The sequence below is a fragment of the Saccostrea cucullata genome, unplaced genomic scaffold, assembly GCF_032062105.1.
Source record: "Saccostrea cucullata isolate Sc308-1 unplaced genomic scaffold, CSIRO_AGI_Scuc_v1 ctg2988, whole genome shotgun sequence".
NCBI classification, from domain to species: Eukaryota; Metazoa; Mollusca; class Bivalvia; order Ostreida; family Ostreidae; genus Saccostrea; species Saccostrea cuccullata.
Window position 1 is genome coordinate 61,453 of NW_026940002.1, and position 18,844 is coordinate 80,296.

Here is an 18,844-nt window from a genome sequence, read left to right on the forward strand (position 1 = left end):
TGCATTACTGAAGCAAGAATGTTTATCTCAACAATCTACAACTGTATGTTATGATTTTTATGTTGTACATTACATAATTAGGGGCTACAAGGGGCCAGAATGCTAAATCGTTGATGCTTTATATCTCGAAATTGAGAAATATTTTGATAAGTAATATTGAACAAAAGATGTTCAAAATCATGTTCTGAACAATATGCAACCTTTCATTTTTCGCTAAGCGTCCCCATTAGGGAGTTGAAGGGATGGCCCCTAAATATTTCTTTTGCAAATAACTCGAAAACGAATCAATGAATAGTTGTTGAACAAAAAGTGTTCATAATCCTGAGAGCTTTAAAATGTTATATAGAAAAAAAGGGCTGATCCCTAATATTAGGGGCCGTGAGGGGCCAAAAGTCGATTTAAGAAGTCTATTGTTCAATGTCTTTTTACAGATTATGGGTAATCATTACTTTAGAATGAAAATCTCAATCAAAATATGATCTCATCTCATCAAAAATCGAACGGAAGACCCACTCGTTGCTCGCAACGAGATCGTATCTAGTTTTTATTATTGTTTTTTTTCTTACCGATTTTGTGCACGCGATTTCTCGGAAACGGATCGATCGATTTTCATGAAACTTTCAGGACTGATGGAACATCAATCAAACCTGATATATATTTTTTTATTTTTATGACGTCACTTCCGGTTTCGAGATTTCCGCGATTTAGTGATTTTCAGAGGGTCACATTGTCCAGCATTTTTCTCAAAAATGCTTTTAGATAGAAACGTAAGATTTTTAGCGATGATAGAGCAACATTTGCTGATGTGACACACACCTTTCTTATTCTCCGGAAGTGCTGCACGTTGGCGCTCCCTATGGCTCGAAAAAAGACCTATTTGGAATTTAGAAATTTTTCACACATTTTTTTAAATATCTTTTTACACGTTAATATTTTGTAAAGACATATAGAACAAAAGTTGTGAAGAATGTCACGATCTTTCGAAGCTATCAACGATAAGGGGCTGGCCCCTATAATAAAGGGCCAAAAGGGGCCGAAAGTTTTTCCTTTATATCTCAAAAAGTATTGAGAATTTGTAATACGTCAAAGAAGCAAAGTTGTTTTAAATATCAAGCTTTATCTAATGGCGTCGTCAAAATACGTCCGGCGACGTCACTTCCGGTCAAACCGGAAGTAGTCAAAAATTGCATATTTTTGCTGTTCTTGACAGGTTTTTGGATATCATATGTTACTGGAAGCTTAAATCTTAATTTTCCGTCCGTCGTCGTCACTTCCGGTCAAACCGGAAGTTGCAGAAAATGGCTTAATATTGCAATAATTAACATAGATTTGTAGGATTAAACAATTCTGGGACTTCATTACTCTTTATTTGTTTTAAATGAAAGTTACTTCCGGTCAAACAGGACGGAAGACCTACTCGTTGCTTTGCAACGAGCTTTGCTCTAGTTATTATTATTTTTATTCTTTTTTCTTCTTACAAAATTTGTGCAGAAGATTTCTCGGAGATGGCTCGTTCGATTTGCTTCAAATTTTCACGGTCGATGCGTTGTAATCTGAAGTTAATTCCGGCAAATTATTTTTTGGAAATTTTACTTCCGGTCGGGAGTTATCGCCCTTTGATCAAAATTTAGAGGACCTCCTTGTCTGTGATGGAACTCAAAAACGGCTCAAGCTAGAAAGCTGAAATTTTTAGTGATGATAGAGGACATGTTGCCACGTTGCAACATGGTCAGGATATTTTCCGGAAGTGCCTAGTATGGAAGCTCGGTAGGGGTCAAAATTTAGGACACGTTTTATGAGTGGTTTTTTGAGACATTTTGTATCATATCTTTTAAAATATGAATATTTTGTTAAAACATACTGAACAACATTTGTGCAAAATATCAAGATCTTTAATATGATATCAAGAAATATGTGCTGACTCATCAAATTAAGGGCTGAAAGGGGCCAACATTTTTTATTCAATAACTCTTTTAAAGTCAATATTTTGTTATACATTACTGAAGCAAAGATGTTCATCTCAACCATTTACAACTTTATATGATAATTTTTATGTCGTATGGTACATAATTAGGGGCCACAAGGGGCCAGAATGCTAAATCTTTGATGCTTTATATCTCGAAATGGAGAAATATTTTGATAAGCAATATTGAACAAAAGATGTTCAAAATAATGTTCTGAACAATATGCTACCTTTCATTTTTTGCTAAACGGCCCCATTAAGGAGTTGAAGGGTTGGCCCCTAAATATTTCTTTTGCTAATAGCCCTTAAACGAAAAGGAATTTCTAAACAGTTGTTGAACAAAAAATGTTCAAAATCTAAAGATCTTTAAGATGAGATCCAGAAAAAGGGGCTAGGCACTCGAATTAGGGGCCAAGAGGGGCCAAAAGTCTTCAATCGATAACTCTATATCAGTTAATATTTTGTAATACATTACTGACGCAAAGATGTTCATCTCAACCATCTACATCTAAATATTATGATTTTTATGTCGTATGGTACATAATTAGGGGCCACAAGGGGCCAGAATGCTAAATCTTTGATGCTTTATATCTCGAAATGGAGAAATATTTTGATAAGCAATATTGAACAAAAGATGTTCAAAATAATGTTCTGAAGAATATGCTACCTTTCATTTTTTGCTAAACAGCCCCATTAAGGAGTTGAAGGGTTGGCCCCTAAATATTTCTTTTGCTAATAGCTCAAAAACGAAAAGGAATTTTTAAACAGTTGTTGAACACAAAATATTCAAAATCTTAAGAGCTTTAAGATGAGATCCTGAAAAAGGGGCTGGGCACTCAAATTAGGGGCCAAGAGGGGCCAAAAGTCTTTAATCAATAACTCTTCATCAGTTAATATTTTTAATACATTACTGAAGCAAAGATGTTCATCTCAACCATTTACATCTAAATATTATGATTTTTTGTCGTATGGTACATAATTAGGGGCCACAAGGGGCCAGAATGCTAAATCTTTGATGCTTTATATCTCGAAATGGAGAAATATTTTGATAAGCAATATTGAACAAAAGATGTTCAAAATACTGTTCTGAACAATATGCTACCTTTTATTTTTTGCTAAACGGCCCCATTAAGGAGTTGAAGGGTTGGCCCCTAAATATTTCTTTTGCTAATAGCTCAAAAACGAAAAGGAATTTCTAAACAGTTGTTGAACACAAAATGTTCAAAATCTTAAGAGCTTTAAGATGAGATCCTGAAAAAGGGGCTGGGCACTCGAATTAGGGGCCAAGAGGGGCCAAAAGTCTTCAATCGATAACTCTATATCAGTTAATATTTTGTAATACATTACTGAAGCAAAGATGTTCATCTCAACCATCTACATCTAAATATTATGATTTTTATGTCTTATGGTACATAATTAGGGGCCACAAGGGGCCAGAATGCTAAATCTTTGATGCTTTATATCTCGAAATGGAGAAATATTTTGATAAGCAATATTGAACAAAAGATGTTCAAAATAATGTTCTGAACAATATACTACCTTTCATTTTTTGCTAAACAGCCCCATTAAGGAGTTGAAGGGTTGGCCCCTAAATATTTCTTTTGCTAATAGCTCAAAAACGAAAAGGAATTTCTAAACAGTTGTTGAACACAAAATGTTCAAAATCTTAAGAGCTTTAAGATGAGATCCTGAAAAAGGGGCTGGGCACTCAAATTAGGGGCCAAGAGGGGCCAAAAGTCTTCAATCGATAACTCTTCATCAGTTAATATTTTGTAATACATTACTGAAGCAAAGATGTTCATCTCAACCATTTACATCTAAATATTATGATTTTTATGTCGTATAGTACATAATTAGGGGCCACAAGGGGCCAGAATGCTAAATCTTTGATGCTTTATATCTCGAAATGGAGAAATATTTTGATAAGCAATATTGAACAAAAGATGTTCAAAATAATGTTCTGAACAATATGCTACCTTTAATTTTTTGCTAAACGACCCCATTAAGGAGTTGAAGGGTTGGCCCCTAAATATTTCTTTTGCTAATAGCTCAAAAACGAAAAGGAATTTCTAAACAGTTGTTGAACACAAAATGTTCAAAATCTTAAGAGCTTTAAGATGAGATCCTGAAAAAGGGGCTGGGCACTCAAATTAGGGGCCAAGAGGGGCCAAAAGTCTTCAATCGATAAGTCTTTATCAGTTAATATTTTTTAATACATTACTGATGCAAAGATGTTCATCTCAACCATCTACATCTAAATATTATGATTTTTATGTCGTATAGTTCATAATTAGGGGCCACAAGGGGCCAGAATGCTAAATTTTTGATGCTTTTATGATATCTTGAAAGGGAGAAATATTTTGATAAGCAATATTGAACAAAATATGTTCAAAATAATGTTCTGAACAATATGCAACCTTTCATTTTTTGCTAAACGTCCCTATTAGGGTGTTGAAGGGTTGCCCCTTAAATATTTCTTTTGCTAATATCTCAAAAACTAAAATCAATTTCTGAATAGTTGTTGAACAAAAAATCTTCAAAATCTTAAGAGCTTTAAGATGATATGAATAAAGAGGGCTGATTCCTAAAATTAGTGGCCGTTAGGGGCAAAAGGCCGATTTTTAAAAGTCTTTAATGTTCAATGTCTTTTTACAGATTGTGGTAAATCATTATATTAGAATGAAAATCGCAATCAAAATCTTATCTTATCTCATCAAGAATTGGACGGAAGACCCACTCGTTGCTCGCAACGAGATCTCATCTAGTTATTATTGTTTTTTTTTCTTACCGATTTTGTGCACGCGATTTCTCGGAAACGGCTCGCTCGATTTTCATGAAACTTTCAGGACTGATAGAACATCAAACAAACCTGATATGTAATTTTTTGTTTTGATGACGTCACTTCCAGTTTTGAGATTTTCGCGATTTAGTGATTTTCAGAGGGTCAGTTTGTCCGCGAGTTTTCTCAAAAACGGCTTAGGATAGAAACTTGAGTTTTTCAGCAAAGATAAAGCAGTATATGTAGATGTGACATACGTATTTCATTTTCACCGGAAGTGCTGCACGCCGACGCTCGCTATGGTCCGAAAAAGGGCATGTCGAGAATTTTAAAATTTCTAACACTTTTTCTTCGATATCTTTTCACATACAAATATTTCGTTAAGATATATAGAACAAAAGAAGTGTAGAATCACTTGATCTTTCAAACGATATTTTTGAAAAAGGGCTGGCCCCTATAATTAAGGGCCGAGAGGGGCCAAAAGTTTTTTCTTTATATATCAAAAAGTATGAAGAATTTGTAATACGTCAAAGAAGCAAAGTTGTTCAAAATCACTTGATCTTTCATACGATATTTTCGAAAAAGGGCTGGCCCCTATAATTAAGGGCCGAGAGGGGCCAAAAGTTTTTCCTTTATATCTCAAAAATTATTAAGAATTTGTAATACGTCAAAGAAGCAAAGTTGTTCAAAATGATAAGTTTAATCTATCTGGGTCGTCAAAATACATCCGGCGACGTCACTTCCGGTCAAACCGGAAGTAGTACGAAAATGCATATTTTTGTCGTTCTTGACATATTTTTGGGTAACACATGTCACTGGAAGCATAAAAACTTAATTTTCCGTCCGTCAACATCACTTCCGGTCAAACCGGAAGTACCCAAAAATAGCTTATTTTTTAAGTTTTTGACGCAAAATTGAAATTATAAAGTCAACGGAGACAACTTAGCTCATTGCTTTCTTTTGTTGACGTCACTTCTGGTCAAAACAGGACGGAAGACCTACTCGTTGCTTTGCAACGAGCTTTGCTCTAGTTGATTTATATATTTGTTACAATATTACAACAATGTTAAATTTCGCAAAAAAAAAAAAAAACAACAACATATATTGGCAATATTTATTATCAACTCACTTTTCACATTTCAAATACGTATTTTATCTCCAACAAAATGATGTTAAGGCTATAGACTTTTTGCTTTTATGGAATATAATCCACTGTATTTATATTTTGCAGGACCCTTCTCTTACCCTCCATTTGATCATTTTATATTATCCCCTTTAGGGTTAGGGCCTAAGTCTGAATCCAGTCAACTTAGGATTATTCATGACTTATCTTATCCTCGAGACAATTCAATAAATTTGAATATTCCAAAAGAAAATTCAGTTGTACAATATGACTCCATTGACTGGGTTATACATCTTGTCCAACAAAATGGAGCCTACACTGGGTGAAAAAAGTGGTTTCCCATCATGGGAAACTTTATGGAAACCACATGGAAACCTCAAGTTTACATCATGTTTCCCAGTGGTTTCCGTAGCGGATGCTAGGTTATTCCGCCAAGTTTCCGTGACACGGAAACCCCCTACGCTCCGATTCCATAAGGTATCCCGAACCACGGAAACCTCTGTAAACCTGAAGTTTCCCGAACATCCATGTAGTTTCCCGTAATGGGAAACCTGAAGATTCCACTGGTTTCCAGAATCAGGAAACTTGATGGAATCGGAGCGTAGGGGGTTTCCGTGGAATGGAAACTTGGTGGAATCTTTAGGTTTCCTTTTACGGGAAACTACATGGAAGCTCGGGAAACCTCACAATTCCTAAAGTTTCCTTGACTCAGGAAACCATATGGAATCGGAGCGTAGTGGTTTCTGTGGAATGGAAACTTGATGGAATCTTAAGGTTTCCTTATACAGGAAACTACATGGAAGCTCGGGAAACCTCATGATTCCTAAAGTTTCCTCAACTCAGGAAACCATATGGAATATAAGCGTAGTGGTTTCCGTGGAATGGAAACTTGATGGAATCTTAAGGTTTTCTTTTATGGGAAACTACATAGAAGCTCGTGAAACCTTATGATTCCTAAAGTTTCCGTGACACAGGAAACTAATTGGACTTTGAGTGTAGCAGTTTCCGTGTGACGGAAACTTGGTGGAATTATCTGGTGTCCCATTCCTGGTGAAAATTACTGGGAAACTTCAAGATTCCCGAACTTTTCTAAAGGAAGCAATGCGAAATAATGGGTATTCTTCTAAAAATCTATCAAAAAAATTTATTACATGTAAAAGAAAAAAGCATTACCATTTCATATGTTTAATAATTCATTTGATGTACAAAAACTATAACTGAATTTTTCAATGATATCAAAATATGAAATAAATTCATATATCTTAGATAAACAATGGAACAGTCTTTCACATTTAAGTCCATTCATAAGGGTCATTAAGTACTTCTTTCAACATCAGTTTCCTGGTTTTCTTCACATCACCTATGATCTGCAATATTCATAAAAAATTATTATATGATGACAGAATTATAATGCTTGAATATAACTTCTGAAAGATCAGTCAATGTCCTTTAATAAAGCAATATCAATAATTACTTTCCATGACCATGATACATATGATTTCAGCATTTAATGAATCTCTTTAATATTAAATGCTTTATGATAAGTGAAAAAAATAACATAATATAAATAATGTTTTCAGCCTTATTATGTCATTGAGAATATATTACTACATGTATCTCATACTAAGAACCCTGCTTTAAGTTTGATTAGTTTGAGAGAAAACATACTCTTTATAATAACAAAAATATTAGGGAGAGATTTTTTTCTTAATTTTGATATTCGACCTAGAAATTGGATGAAGATCATTGCAGACCCTCCAACCCATTGCACAAAAGCTAGATTACACCAGGGGAGAAATATACTCTAGCTGGACTACAATTTTAGATAAAGATATACAGTAGATTTTGATACTGACCTTTGACCTAGAAAATTAGTCCAAGGTCACTCTTCATCCTCTATCCACAGGCTCTCTGTAGTTTAAGTTTGAGAGAGAAACAAGCTCAGAACAAGTGATATCAGATGGCGTGATGGGTAGACACTGTCTTAGGGCATCCACAGAACAGGACCTAAAAATAATGCAATATATATATGTATTACAGTATAGATACACATGTACTTGTATGTTAATGATTTATCATATGCTGCATTGGACACATGTGATTTTATCATGGTTTAAATATACATGTATCTTATGAGTAATTTTATACCGGTATTGCATGTACGCTCAGTTTATTTAAGAAATAAATAACAAGTTTATAAACTGCAATGGGAGACTCAGAGATACCATAAATGTACAGGGTGTCCCAAAACATATGTTACACTTTTGAACCATTATAAAAATTTTATTTCATCATGTTCATGAATTGGCTGATCAAAATTCAGTCAGTTTTAGATCTATATGATATACCATAAGGGAATTTCACATTTACAAAAGTTATTCCCCTTCGCAGGGTCGATCTGGGGTCAACCGGCTTAAGATGCTGTTTTCCCTCTTTAACCGTATCAACTTTGAGGGACAATATCTTAGAAATAAAATCTGTATGAACATATGGCCGAACATATTCATTATGATTTTCATGTTGCCCCCATACTCTGGCAATACAGATACAGACAGTAATTGTCCAATATTTTTGAAGATTGAAAATATTAACAACTTAAAAACATAAAAAGGACAAAGTGGGAAAAATGAGCGATACGCCGACAATTGAAGAAAACTCTTAGGAATGTGAAATTTGTGTATTGGTGATGAAATTCCTGTTTTAATGTCACTGAAAAATTAAGAGACATTAAAAATTTAAGCCCTATTGTCATACACGCATGCTGTTTTTCATTCATATAACCTTTTAGTATCATAAAATTTACCAAAATTTAATACTTCAAATAATTTCATTGAATATCTATGAAATAAAGGAAAGCTTCCTTTAAGTAATCAAAATACTGACCAGCAAGAAATCAGTAAATAAGCATTTCCTTTTTTTCATTCAAATTTTGGGAGAGATCTCAGAGTTTCTTCCTGTTCAATTCAGGTTCGAGACGACAAAGTTTTATTGAAGTGTATGTATTAGAGAACTGATTGTATGTGACGTCAATCATAGCAATACACACATAACATGGAGGGGCAAATTGTTTCAGCCCTAGTTTTTACATAAAACTTCTTGCAGCTCACAGCTGATATACCACAGTTCAGTATTTAAATAAAATTTAGAATCTTTTTCTTTTTCAGGCAATTGTCATATACATACGAATCATGAATGAATTACCACTTACCAAATGACCACATCCTGAATCATCATACATTTTCTATGATTTTATCTCACTGGTTTTCTTTTAAAGTCACACAGTTTTCTTCTCTCTGAAATGATAAATTATGTCCAGGTACTATTGCATTCTAATTTAAACTAATTATGTAATAGCATTAGCAATAGTGATGGGTCTAAATAATCGGCTGGGCATAATCAATTAATAATCGATTATAATCGAAATTTTGAACTTCAATGAAATTAATAAAGAAAAGTTAAAACTTATTCAGATTTCTGTCAGACAAAAAAATCATTTACTTACATAAAAAATTCAAAAATTGAATTTTCTTTTTTAAAAAGTGGAAAATAATATTTTATTTTCTTTAAACAGTATACATGGTAAATGGTATAGGACTATTAAAACAGAATTGGAATTTATTTTTCATAAAGTCCATGCAATGGGTATTTTACTGATATTAGTCCCACCTTTCATTTAAATACATGTATTTATTTCTTAAAATTAGTTTTAATTAGTTTAAATTGCAAGTTTTAATAGTAGTTATCCAGACGTAAGACTTGTATTTCTGATTATAAATTACATTTAAAGATTGACTCTATTATGTTTTCCTTTGTATAGTAAAACCTTACAATTTCAACGTTTCCTGGTTTTAGTTTGACCCCATATTTAATCATGGCGGTAAAGGTATCAACAAGACACGGAATCCTTCCATGTTTTCAACATTCATTACTACTTTTATGCTCTTTCCACTTGGATTTGGTAATAAAATTAAAGTATGACAATTTATTTTTTGTTAGCGATTTCGGCGACATTTATTTTATAATCGATTAATAGCATCGACGAGCTTCTAACGACTGACAATCGATTGTCGGCGACAATCGTTCCATCACTAATTAGCAACAACCGGGATGGAAGAAAAAATAACAAGAAGTCTCTGTTGAGACTGTAGCTCTACTGGTTTGTACTTATCAAAAACTGATGCACAGAATTATGTATCTTAGTATAGTCTACTTGTGTGCCGTTATATTGAAATCAGACTAAAATTTAAGTAGGAGTAGTGTTTGCAGACAAATGGACAGACAGGCAGATGGACGGACGCCGGATGCATTACTATCGCATAAGCTATTCTGGTCTCTGACCAGTAGAGCTAAAAACAAGATGCGCTTGTGAAACTCAGCAACAAAGTTCGAAAAAGCAATTTTTTTTTTAGCATACAGGTCACAGTCAAGATCACATAATCATTGTCCTTGTTGCCATTTGAAAGCACTTCATTAGTGGAATATGCATACTAAATATGAAGCAACTATCTCGTATAGTTCTTAAGTTATGGTGAAGGTTTAAGTTGACAACAGACACTCAGACAGACACACAGACATACAGTTATGGCAAAAGTTTGAACATTATAACTTGGTATACACACAGCCACTTCGAGGTATCAAGGGTAAAATTCACAGCACAAAGGGACTGCATTTTGACCTCGAGGGATCAAGGGTTTCGAGAGATCAGGAGTTCAAGAAATCAAGAGCAAATCTGCTTAGTTATATAGTGGAAAAAATGGGGACTGGAGACTCACTTCAAGCGATCAAGAACTTCCGAGAAATCGAAGTTCAAGCCATCAAGAGTTACCTGTATATACAGATATAAGAAGCATGTTATTATTTGCAATTTTGACCTAATGACAGCTAAATCTGTTTAGTAAGACAATACCGTGTACATGTATGTAAGTAGTTTTATTGTGCATGATTATTTACTTATTTTCTTGATCTTCTCAGCTTGAAGTGTTCTATATTTTATTACGAAGTTTGTAATAAACATAATGAAACATACCCTTTTCCACGTCACATCCTGTATCAGACCTTCGACCAATATCAGCCCTAGGGCCTGTGTCCCTCTGGCTAATATTGGTGTCTCGGGCTAGGATGTGATATGGAAAAGAGTATGTATTATTCGCTATACATTGACCTCCTCAGGTCAATAATTGTGAAAAAACTGATAATTCATTTGCATTTCTTGACATACTATCAATATTAATTCACTATTAGGCTTTTCTTTTTTTTTTCATCTTCATTTCAACAGGTTAGACATTACAAAAAAAATCTTTTGAGCAGTAAACTACTTCAATAAACAATAAAACAAACCTAATCTCTTCAGAAAAGTGGACAGGCTTTCACCTACATTCACTTTTTTTATGTACGAGTATTTTCCCTCCATATCATCGTCATGCATATGATTAAGGGTTATGCTATTCGCTACAATCTATTCCGACTGTTCTGATGAGGATATCCTTCATGAATAATCGGATATGCTGAGATTGAAGACACTTTTTGTAAATATCGATGCTTTATCAAAGTTTTGAACCAAAACTATTTAATTTATACCTGTCCATAAGTCGTAAGTTCCAAAAAAACAAGAGTTGGCTATCCGAAAAGTCAGAAAACACTGTATTCAAACCGGATGTTCTACAGTCTGAATTTAACTACGAAACCATGCTCGGTGTAACTATTATCATCCGGATTATTTGAGCGGGGTTAAAAATATTTTTTTTTTTTAATTCCGAAAAGTATTCATTTATATATAGAGAGAGAACATACATATGGAGCATACATTTTAATAAACATGATAAAAGGCGAAAAGTTGCCATTTTACAACATACAGCATGCACATGCACGGTGCCTTTGGGGCCTCCATAATCTAAGTTATGCTATATCACTGTCTCAAATTTCTCTCTCAATTTCTCTTTCTCTCTGCAATATATACACTTAACAATTTAAAACTTAGGTATCCAACTTTTGAAAATGGCGTCAGAACAAAAGTTGCCTCCGATAGTGAAGAATTGTTGTTGCCAAATATTACAACTATTTACCGTAAAAAATTAACAAAAATATACGTACACTAATCCTTCATCGTTGGCCATTGCATTTATCACAGTCTTAAAGACACTGGGTGGTGAAACCATCTTAACTTTTCACATTTACCAGCTGCTTACACCTTCTTCTTCGTCCTTCTCGATCCTCCAAAAATGGGACATACTAAAACAAGTCCCACGGGGAAAATAAGTCCCACATGAGTCCCACAGAAAAATAATGAGTCCCACCAGTAAATATGATATTTTATTAATTTTTAACAACATATCTTTATAGGTTATCATTGTTTAGATATATTTTGAATAAAATTTTGTCACAAAAAATGTTTTAGAAGCCGGTTACAACGATTAGTTACAAAAACAAAGAACGATAACTCCTATATCCTCATATAACTCTATAGTGTTTCCTAATCCCAACAATAATGATAACATTTTAGTAGTTTTTGAAAACAAAAATTAAAAGATATAATAATTTTATTATTGAATTAATTCTATTTTAAAAATGCAAGAAGTTCTAAGATGTTTTCTAATGATCGTGTATAAACAAAGAGCAATAACTCTTACATCTGCCTCAAGTATTGAAGTAACAAGCCATCCAAATTTTAATTCTAAAGATTTTATGAAACTTTAACAATGTTCCTTGGTTTTTATGCCTTCTGTAGCAGTTCTAATGACTAAAAAAACTACTACCAAAAACAGACATTTACAATCAATTTTTATATAAATTTAACAATTTTACAACATCAGAACCTTGGGAAATTCAATGATTTTTTTCAATGCTAGTCTTGTATTTATTAAGCATATGAGAAAGAGATTTTTAGTTAATATGTGCAATGTAAAATCTAAATCTATAATCTAAAGCCATTCTTTCTTTTGAAAATTACGACTATACAGTCCTAGGAAATTATATAGACCTACAAGTATTGTTTTAAAGATAAAGATTTTTAGTGAACTAGTTTACTCATTCATAACATGGTATGAAATTGGAAGTGATTTATATCTGACAACAGTGATAAACTAGTATTTTAATGATATCTTAATTTTTTTTTTAAATTACATTAAACTTTTATAATACTTTGTATTTTATAACAGTTAAGTGAAATGAGGAATCAAACTGCAAAAATCAGAATTCCAGTTGACTGAGTTGAGATAGCGTTTTCAACCATTAAAGACACTTGCATTGTGAAAAACTTTCAGTTAATTAGAGAATTAGTACTCAGATGCATGGGCTTGTATTCAGGTATCCTGGAAATATATTTGATGAATATGATAAACTTGTGGAAAATGTTTTTATTATTAAGTTATAACATATGTTTTAATTCTGTTAAAGTCCTTCTGTCGAAGATGAAAAGCACGTCTTATAATTATAGGATAATTTTTTTTATTTGTTTATGCAAATTACAATTCTTATAATGCACAATAAATAGTTACTTCACTTCACTGACATTCAATAACGCAATTGCAGGATTTCAGAACCTAAGTTATGGACTATTAAAGTTTGGCTACTGAAGTCCATATATAAAATAAAAATAAAATTCATTCATTAAAAAAAAATTCTTTGAGATCAAAATTAAATTCAACATCTAATTTCGTTGACTTTTTTTGGTGTACATATAATTCATGGTGTAAATCAAATCAATATAAAATTCCAAGTTTATTTTTAAAAATACTCTTTTTTGACAAGTTCCATATCCAGGAGTAAACTGGCTTTAACATTTGTTTAGTAATCAAAATTTTTATCTTTATTTTCATGATGAATAATAAACACATTTTTTAATAGAGAAAATGGACAGATAACAGTTACTTCTCTGCATGGTATTTGTTCTACAAATTAATACAAAACTTCAATGGTTGTGCCTTTAATACTATTATTTGGAATCTTTTCATACAAGTCAAGAATTTACAATAGTGAATACAGTTTATGCTGACTTAGTCTATTCTAAATCAGAATTCTTTATTAATTTAATTTTCAAGGAATGTTTTTATTTATGAAATCAAATACAAAAAATTTTTGATTAATGACCTTATTTGTCATACATAATAGTAGCTGAAATTTCAATAATTCTACATTTAATTTATTATTTTATTTGAATTCAAAATGGTGTAACCTAGCTCCATCTTTGTTCAAAAGTTATTGTTATGGGTATACAAACAACAGGGAGATTGAAAGGTGTGAATAACATCCCCCTGGTGTTGTATACAGGTATACCAGGGACATATCTCTGTAGGTCTCTGTGTATATACACAATAAACATTGGGTGTCAGGAAAACTTACCAAGTTGTTGTTAAATTACATAAAACCACAGTAAAACTATTTTAGTTTGTAAGAAACAAAGTAATAATATAAAATCATTATAATAAAATAAAACTTACTTTGAGTTGTATTTAATATAATTGGAAGAATATTTTCAAACGAAACTTAAAAATTCAAGTAAAACAGAAGAACAAATTAAATTCAGAAATAGCACCATATTAAATTAACTTACTTATTAAAATATATTTTTACAAATATCTATTTTTTTTTTTTTTAGAAAAAAAAAGTTAGCTATCAGCAGTACTTAAACATTGTCAATATAGTTCTTGGCTATTGTTTACATTTGAACAGAGTTATCGCTCTTGACTGTGGTCTGAATTTACAATCGTCTATTTAACACACTTAAAACATTTTATCAAAACTTTTTTTGATATATGATCATATAAATGTAATATTCTTTCAAAATGACCCTTTATTATATGTATTTATTGGCTCTTTTGCTGTGGGACTCACGTAGGACTCATGTGGGACTTATTTTCTCCGTGGGACTTGTTTTAGTATCAGCGCCAAAAATGGCGCCTCGGGAAATTGACCAATGAAATAAAGCGCCTACAGAGCGATGCAGGATGGGAAATATAAACTGTTTACATTCACTATTATGATTAAGTGTGATTAAGAGATCTTATATTAGAATTTAATTAAGTTTTCCCCTTTTCCCCTTTATGGTTGTTGGTAGTGGCCGTCCTTGCTGAAAGTACCCCCCCCTCTCCCCGCTTCTTTTAACTGTTACATGTATGATTATGAATTTATAATGTCACACCAAAAGATGTTAAATTTTTAAAAGCACATTTTTTTATTGTGAACTTTCCACAGGAATCCTAAAAGGCATGAAAATGAGCTACAATTATAATATGATTATCAAGAACAGTTTTTTTTATTTCAATAGTGATGATTGAAAAGTTCGGTGTTTAATAATTCATTGCTAATAAATTGTTGTGTTTTTTTTGGGGGGGGGGATTAAATTACTAATTGAACTCCCTCCTTTTCGGGGTTTAATTAGATTTTGAGCCTGCTATCAATATTACTGGTGGACCTGCTAGACTTTTCTCTAATTGCTACATGTACATTGTACTTTAAACTCCTTGGCCTTTAGCTAAAAAAATTTCCCACATCATTTTAACACGTAAAATTGTTAAATGAATCAGAATGTTGAAAACCTTTTTCTTAGGAGAGTTATATCTAGGAAAGTTATATCTCTAGGTGGAACAAAACTAACATCTAATCAAAGGCAGGAAAATATAACAGTATTTTGATATAGTATTTTAGTCGTGATTGGTATAAGTGAAGTCATGGGAAAGATTTGTCGAAAGTCATCTATACTCGTTGATGTGCAGGGCTGTACTTATGCATGCAGCTTTAGCTGGTCCTGCCCTGTATTTCTTTCAATGTTTTTTTTTTTTTTCGTTAAGAAATCTGGTAAGGTATGCTAGTAAAATTAAAATCCCGTTTAGTTTATTACTCTAACTGAAATTACTTAGTTTCCTATACAGGCCTGGAGATCGAGTCTATTAGTCACCCAAGTTTTTTTTTTTAAAGAGTAGCATGTCGGCGAATAAAAATAAAGTAGTGTACAACATAGATAAAGAAATGTTTGTTGAAGTATTGACAAACTTCATACCTTTATAGAATGAAATCAACAAAAACTGCACAAAAATACTATCGTGACAATTGTACAATGAATTAATTATACAATTAATTCTTTTAATAGATTGCCTTTGCATGCACTATTTTAAAAGCCATTGTTCTTAAGGAAAAAAAATCATGCAAAATATTATAGACTTTTCTTTATCTAGAGCAATGGCCTTTGGAGAAAAAAAAATGCCTGAAAATTTTAAAGTTTGTTAAATATAATGCATGTGCATTTAGGACCCTACATTATAATTTCATGCGAAAAGTGCAGGCGTTTACTACACGGGGATCTGCGTACATATTTAAACAAAAAATGGAGGAAAAAAAACGTTTTATGTGATGAATTATATTATAAACATTTATCTAATAAAATTAATGTCTTTGTAGTGCGTTAGATTACAAATTTCACACAAAAACCCATCAACAATATTAAACACAGTTTTGATTTCACATTGATCTATTAACGTCATTCTGATTTAATATAATTATACACGACGAGAATTAAGATCTATTCAATACCTATAGAAAATTATTTAATTTCTAAAGAAGAGAGTTTTATTTTAAATCAGTAATGGAAATTGAAATAAAAATTCTAAATAGTTTGTTCTTTCATTGAACTTCTTAAATGTAGGTTATTTTATAAATATGTTCTCTTGTATAACTTTTTTTTGTGAAATATACAATTTTTTAAATGATAAAAAAAACACGAATCATCATCTTAATTTAAAAGAATTTTCGGTCTGAGACAGTGTGTGTACATGCTCGACAACAGCCCATTGTTCCCTTTAGGTACAAAACCGTCTCAATTCACATAGAATATACAAAAAATACACAGTGACAGGTGTCTTCGCGGCACGTGTCTCCACCTGAAATGGCACGTGAGGACAGGTGTCCCTAATTACACAGGCCGACCATAGTGACTTTTTCAAAAGCGTTTTTTTTTTTGGGGGGGGGGGGGGGGCTTTTCAAGGAAAAAATGAATGCAACCCACCTATCCCCAATAATAAAAATAATAATTTAATGAATTAAAAAAAAAACAATATTCACTATTAATAGTAAAAAACTAGTATGATAATACTCAGCCCCCAGCCAATTCGATGAATGATTCTTATCTGACCAGTTTATATTAATATATTAATTCATAATATTAAAACAAAATCTTTTTCACTTTCTAAACTTGTATTTAAAAACTTGAAACACTAAAAATGTAATTTTGACAAACCAACTGAAGTAATTTTTTTCCTGACGAATTACCGGTATATAAGAAATGCCAACCTCTGGTATCTATGGTATCTAACACAAATGCCTGGTAAGGTACCTTGATGTCTTGTGAATACATGTAATTATGTAAAATAATTCTTTAATGTCAGTTGCAAAATATTGGAAAAAAAAATTAATTATTTTATTGAGGAACGTCTCACCTGTCCTTAATCAGTAATCGTAACTTGACACATTTCTTTATTTACTTTTTAATCGATCTTTTTAGTAAACCTTTTCTGTAAATAATTTCATTAAATGTACCCTTCCTTAGCTCTTCGAATTCCATTTTTTCAAAGGAACATTCATCATAGACAGCTTCAAGAAAGTGGGATCGGAAATGATTGATTTCTACATAACTGCATGCACTTACTTTTTTCTATTCCACCTCACGCATTCTATACGAATTTACCAAAACTTATGTGATAAATCAAATTCAAAATTAAATTAAATTAAATAAAATTCAGTTAAATAAAATTAAATTAAAATTGAATTGCGTTCACGGTGCTGAAATATTAAATTAATCACACAGAAATACACAATCATCTAGTTATTTTAACTGTTTGAAGTTAATTACAGCATGTAAACACTATTGAAATATTTCTATAATTGGTAAAAATATGGTAACATAATTGAATATTTAACTTTTTGTAAAATAAAAGGTAGGTGGGTTAGTATTAAGATATACTTTCAAAGTTTCCCTGCTTGGGAAACATAGGGAAAACTACACATTGGTGGCTTCCATGTCGGGAATCTGTATGGAAACCACTGAGGCATGTTTACATGGTTTCCTATCTTGGGAAACTTACGGGAAACCACAGGTTGGTTGTTTCCATATCGGGAATCTACATGGAAACCACCGGGGCATGTTTCCATGGTTTCCTATCTTGGGAAACTTACGGGAAACCATAGGTTGATTGTTTCCATGTCGGGAATCTATGAGGAAACCACCGGGGTATGTTTCCATGGTTTCCTATCTTGGGAAACTTGCGGGAAACCACAGGTTGATTGTTTCCATGTCGGGAATCTATGTGGAAACCACTATGTGGTTTCCATAAAATGGAAACTATATGGAAACTACTGATGTCACGATTCCCATATGTTTCCATCGGGTTTCCAAATTTGGGAAACCTGGCTTTTCATCCTGTGCTATTGTCTGATGGTAAAAACCGAAAAAAGGCTCCATGAATCTTGATAAATATACTTGGCCTTGATACCATCTTCATGAAGGGGCTGTGCAGGTTGACGATATGATGTCAACAAATTTTAGAAGTAAGGAAATCCACCCTGCGTATGTCTGATGATACTGACAGAAGATGCCAAACAAAAAATACTGGTATCCTAGTGTACTTCTTAGATCTTGGCATCAATTATATGTTGGATTTTAGACAATAATGAAAACAAAAATTGCGTATTATTTGGATTTTTTATTTAAAAAAATTCAAAATACATCGTTTTCATTCAGTTAATTAGGTATAAAATATGTCGATATTGAATTTAAGAAAGTAGACAAAGCATATCAAAGTGGTTTATAAATACAGACAGGAAAGAAAATGAAGTTAAAATGAAAATTTAAGGATTTCAAATACTGTAAACCAACTATTGTTCGCGTGCGAGAGTCTCGACTTTGAGAACATTTCTCGCCGCCAACCAACCCTAAAAGTCTCTTTTTTTTATCAATGACAGATACAAAAGGCTTGATCGTAAAAATGAAATA

The 18,844-nt window shown here is 32.4% G+C and overlaps 1 long non-coding RNA gene across 1 annotated transcript; it reads right to left on the minus strand.

Annotated features, from left to right (window-relative positions):
• Positions 1-7,119: 7,119 nt before the first annotated feature.
• LOC134254444 (uncharacterized) lies at positions 7,120-12,081 on the minus strand. Its single transcript, XR_009989319.1, has 4 exons — positions 11,956-12,081; positions 9,074-9,158; positions 7,722-7,872; positions 7,120-7,232 (listed from the first exon to the last, which is right to left on the minus strand). It is a non-coding gene; the product is annotated as an uncharacterized LOC134254444 (long non-coding RNA).
• Between the last annotated feature and the right edge of the window lie 6,763 nt (positions 12,082-18,844).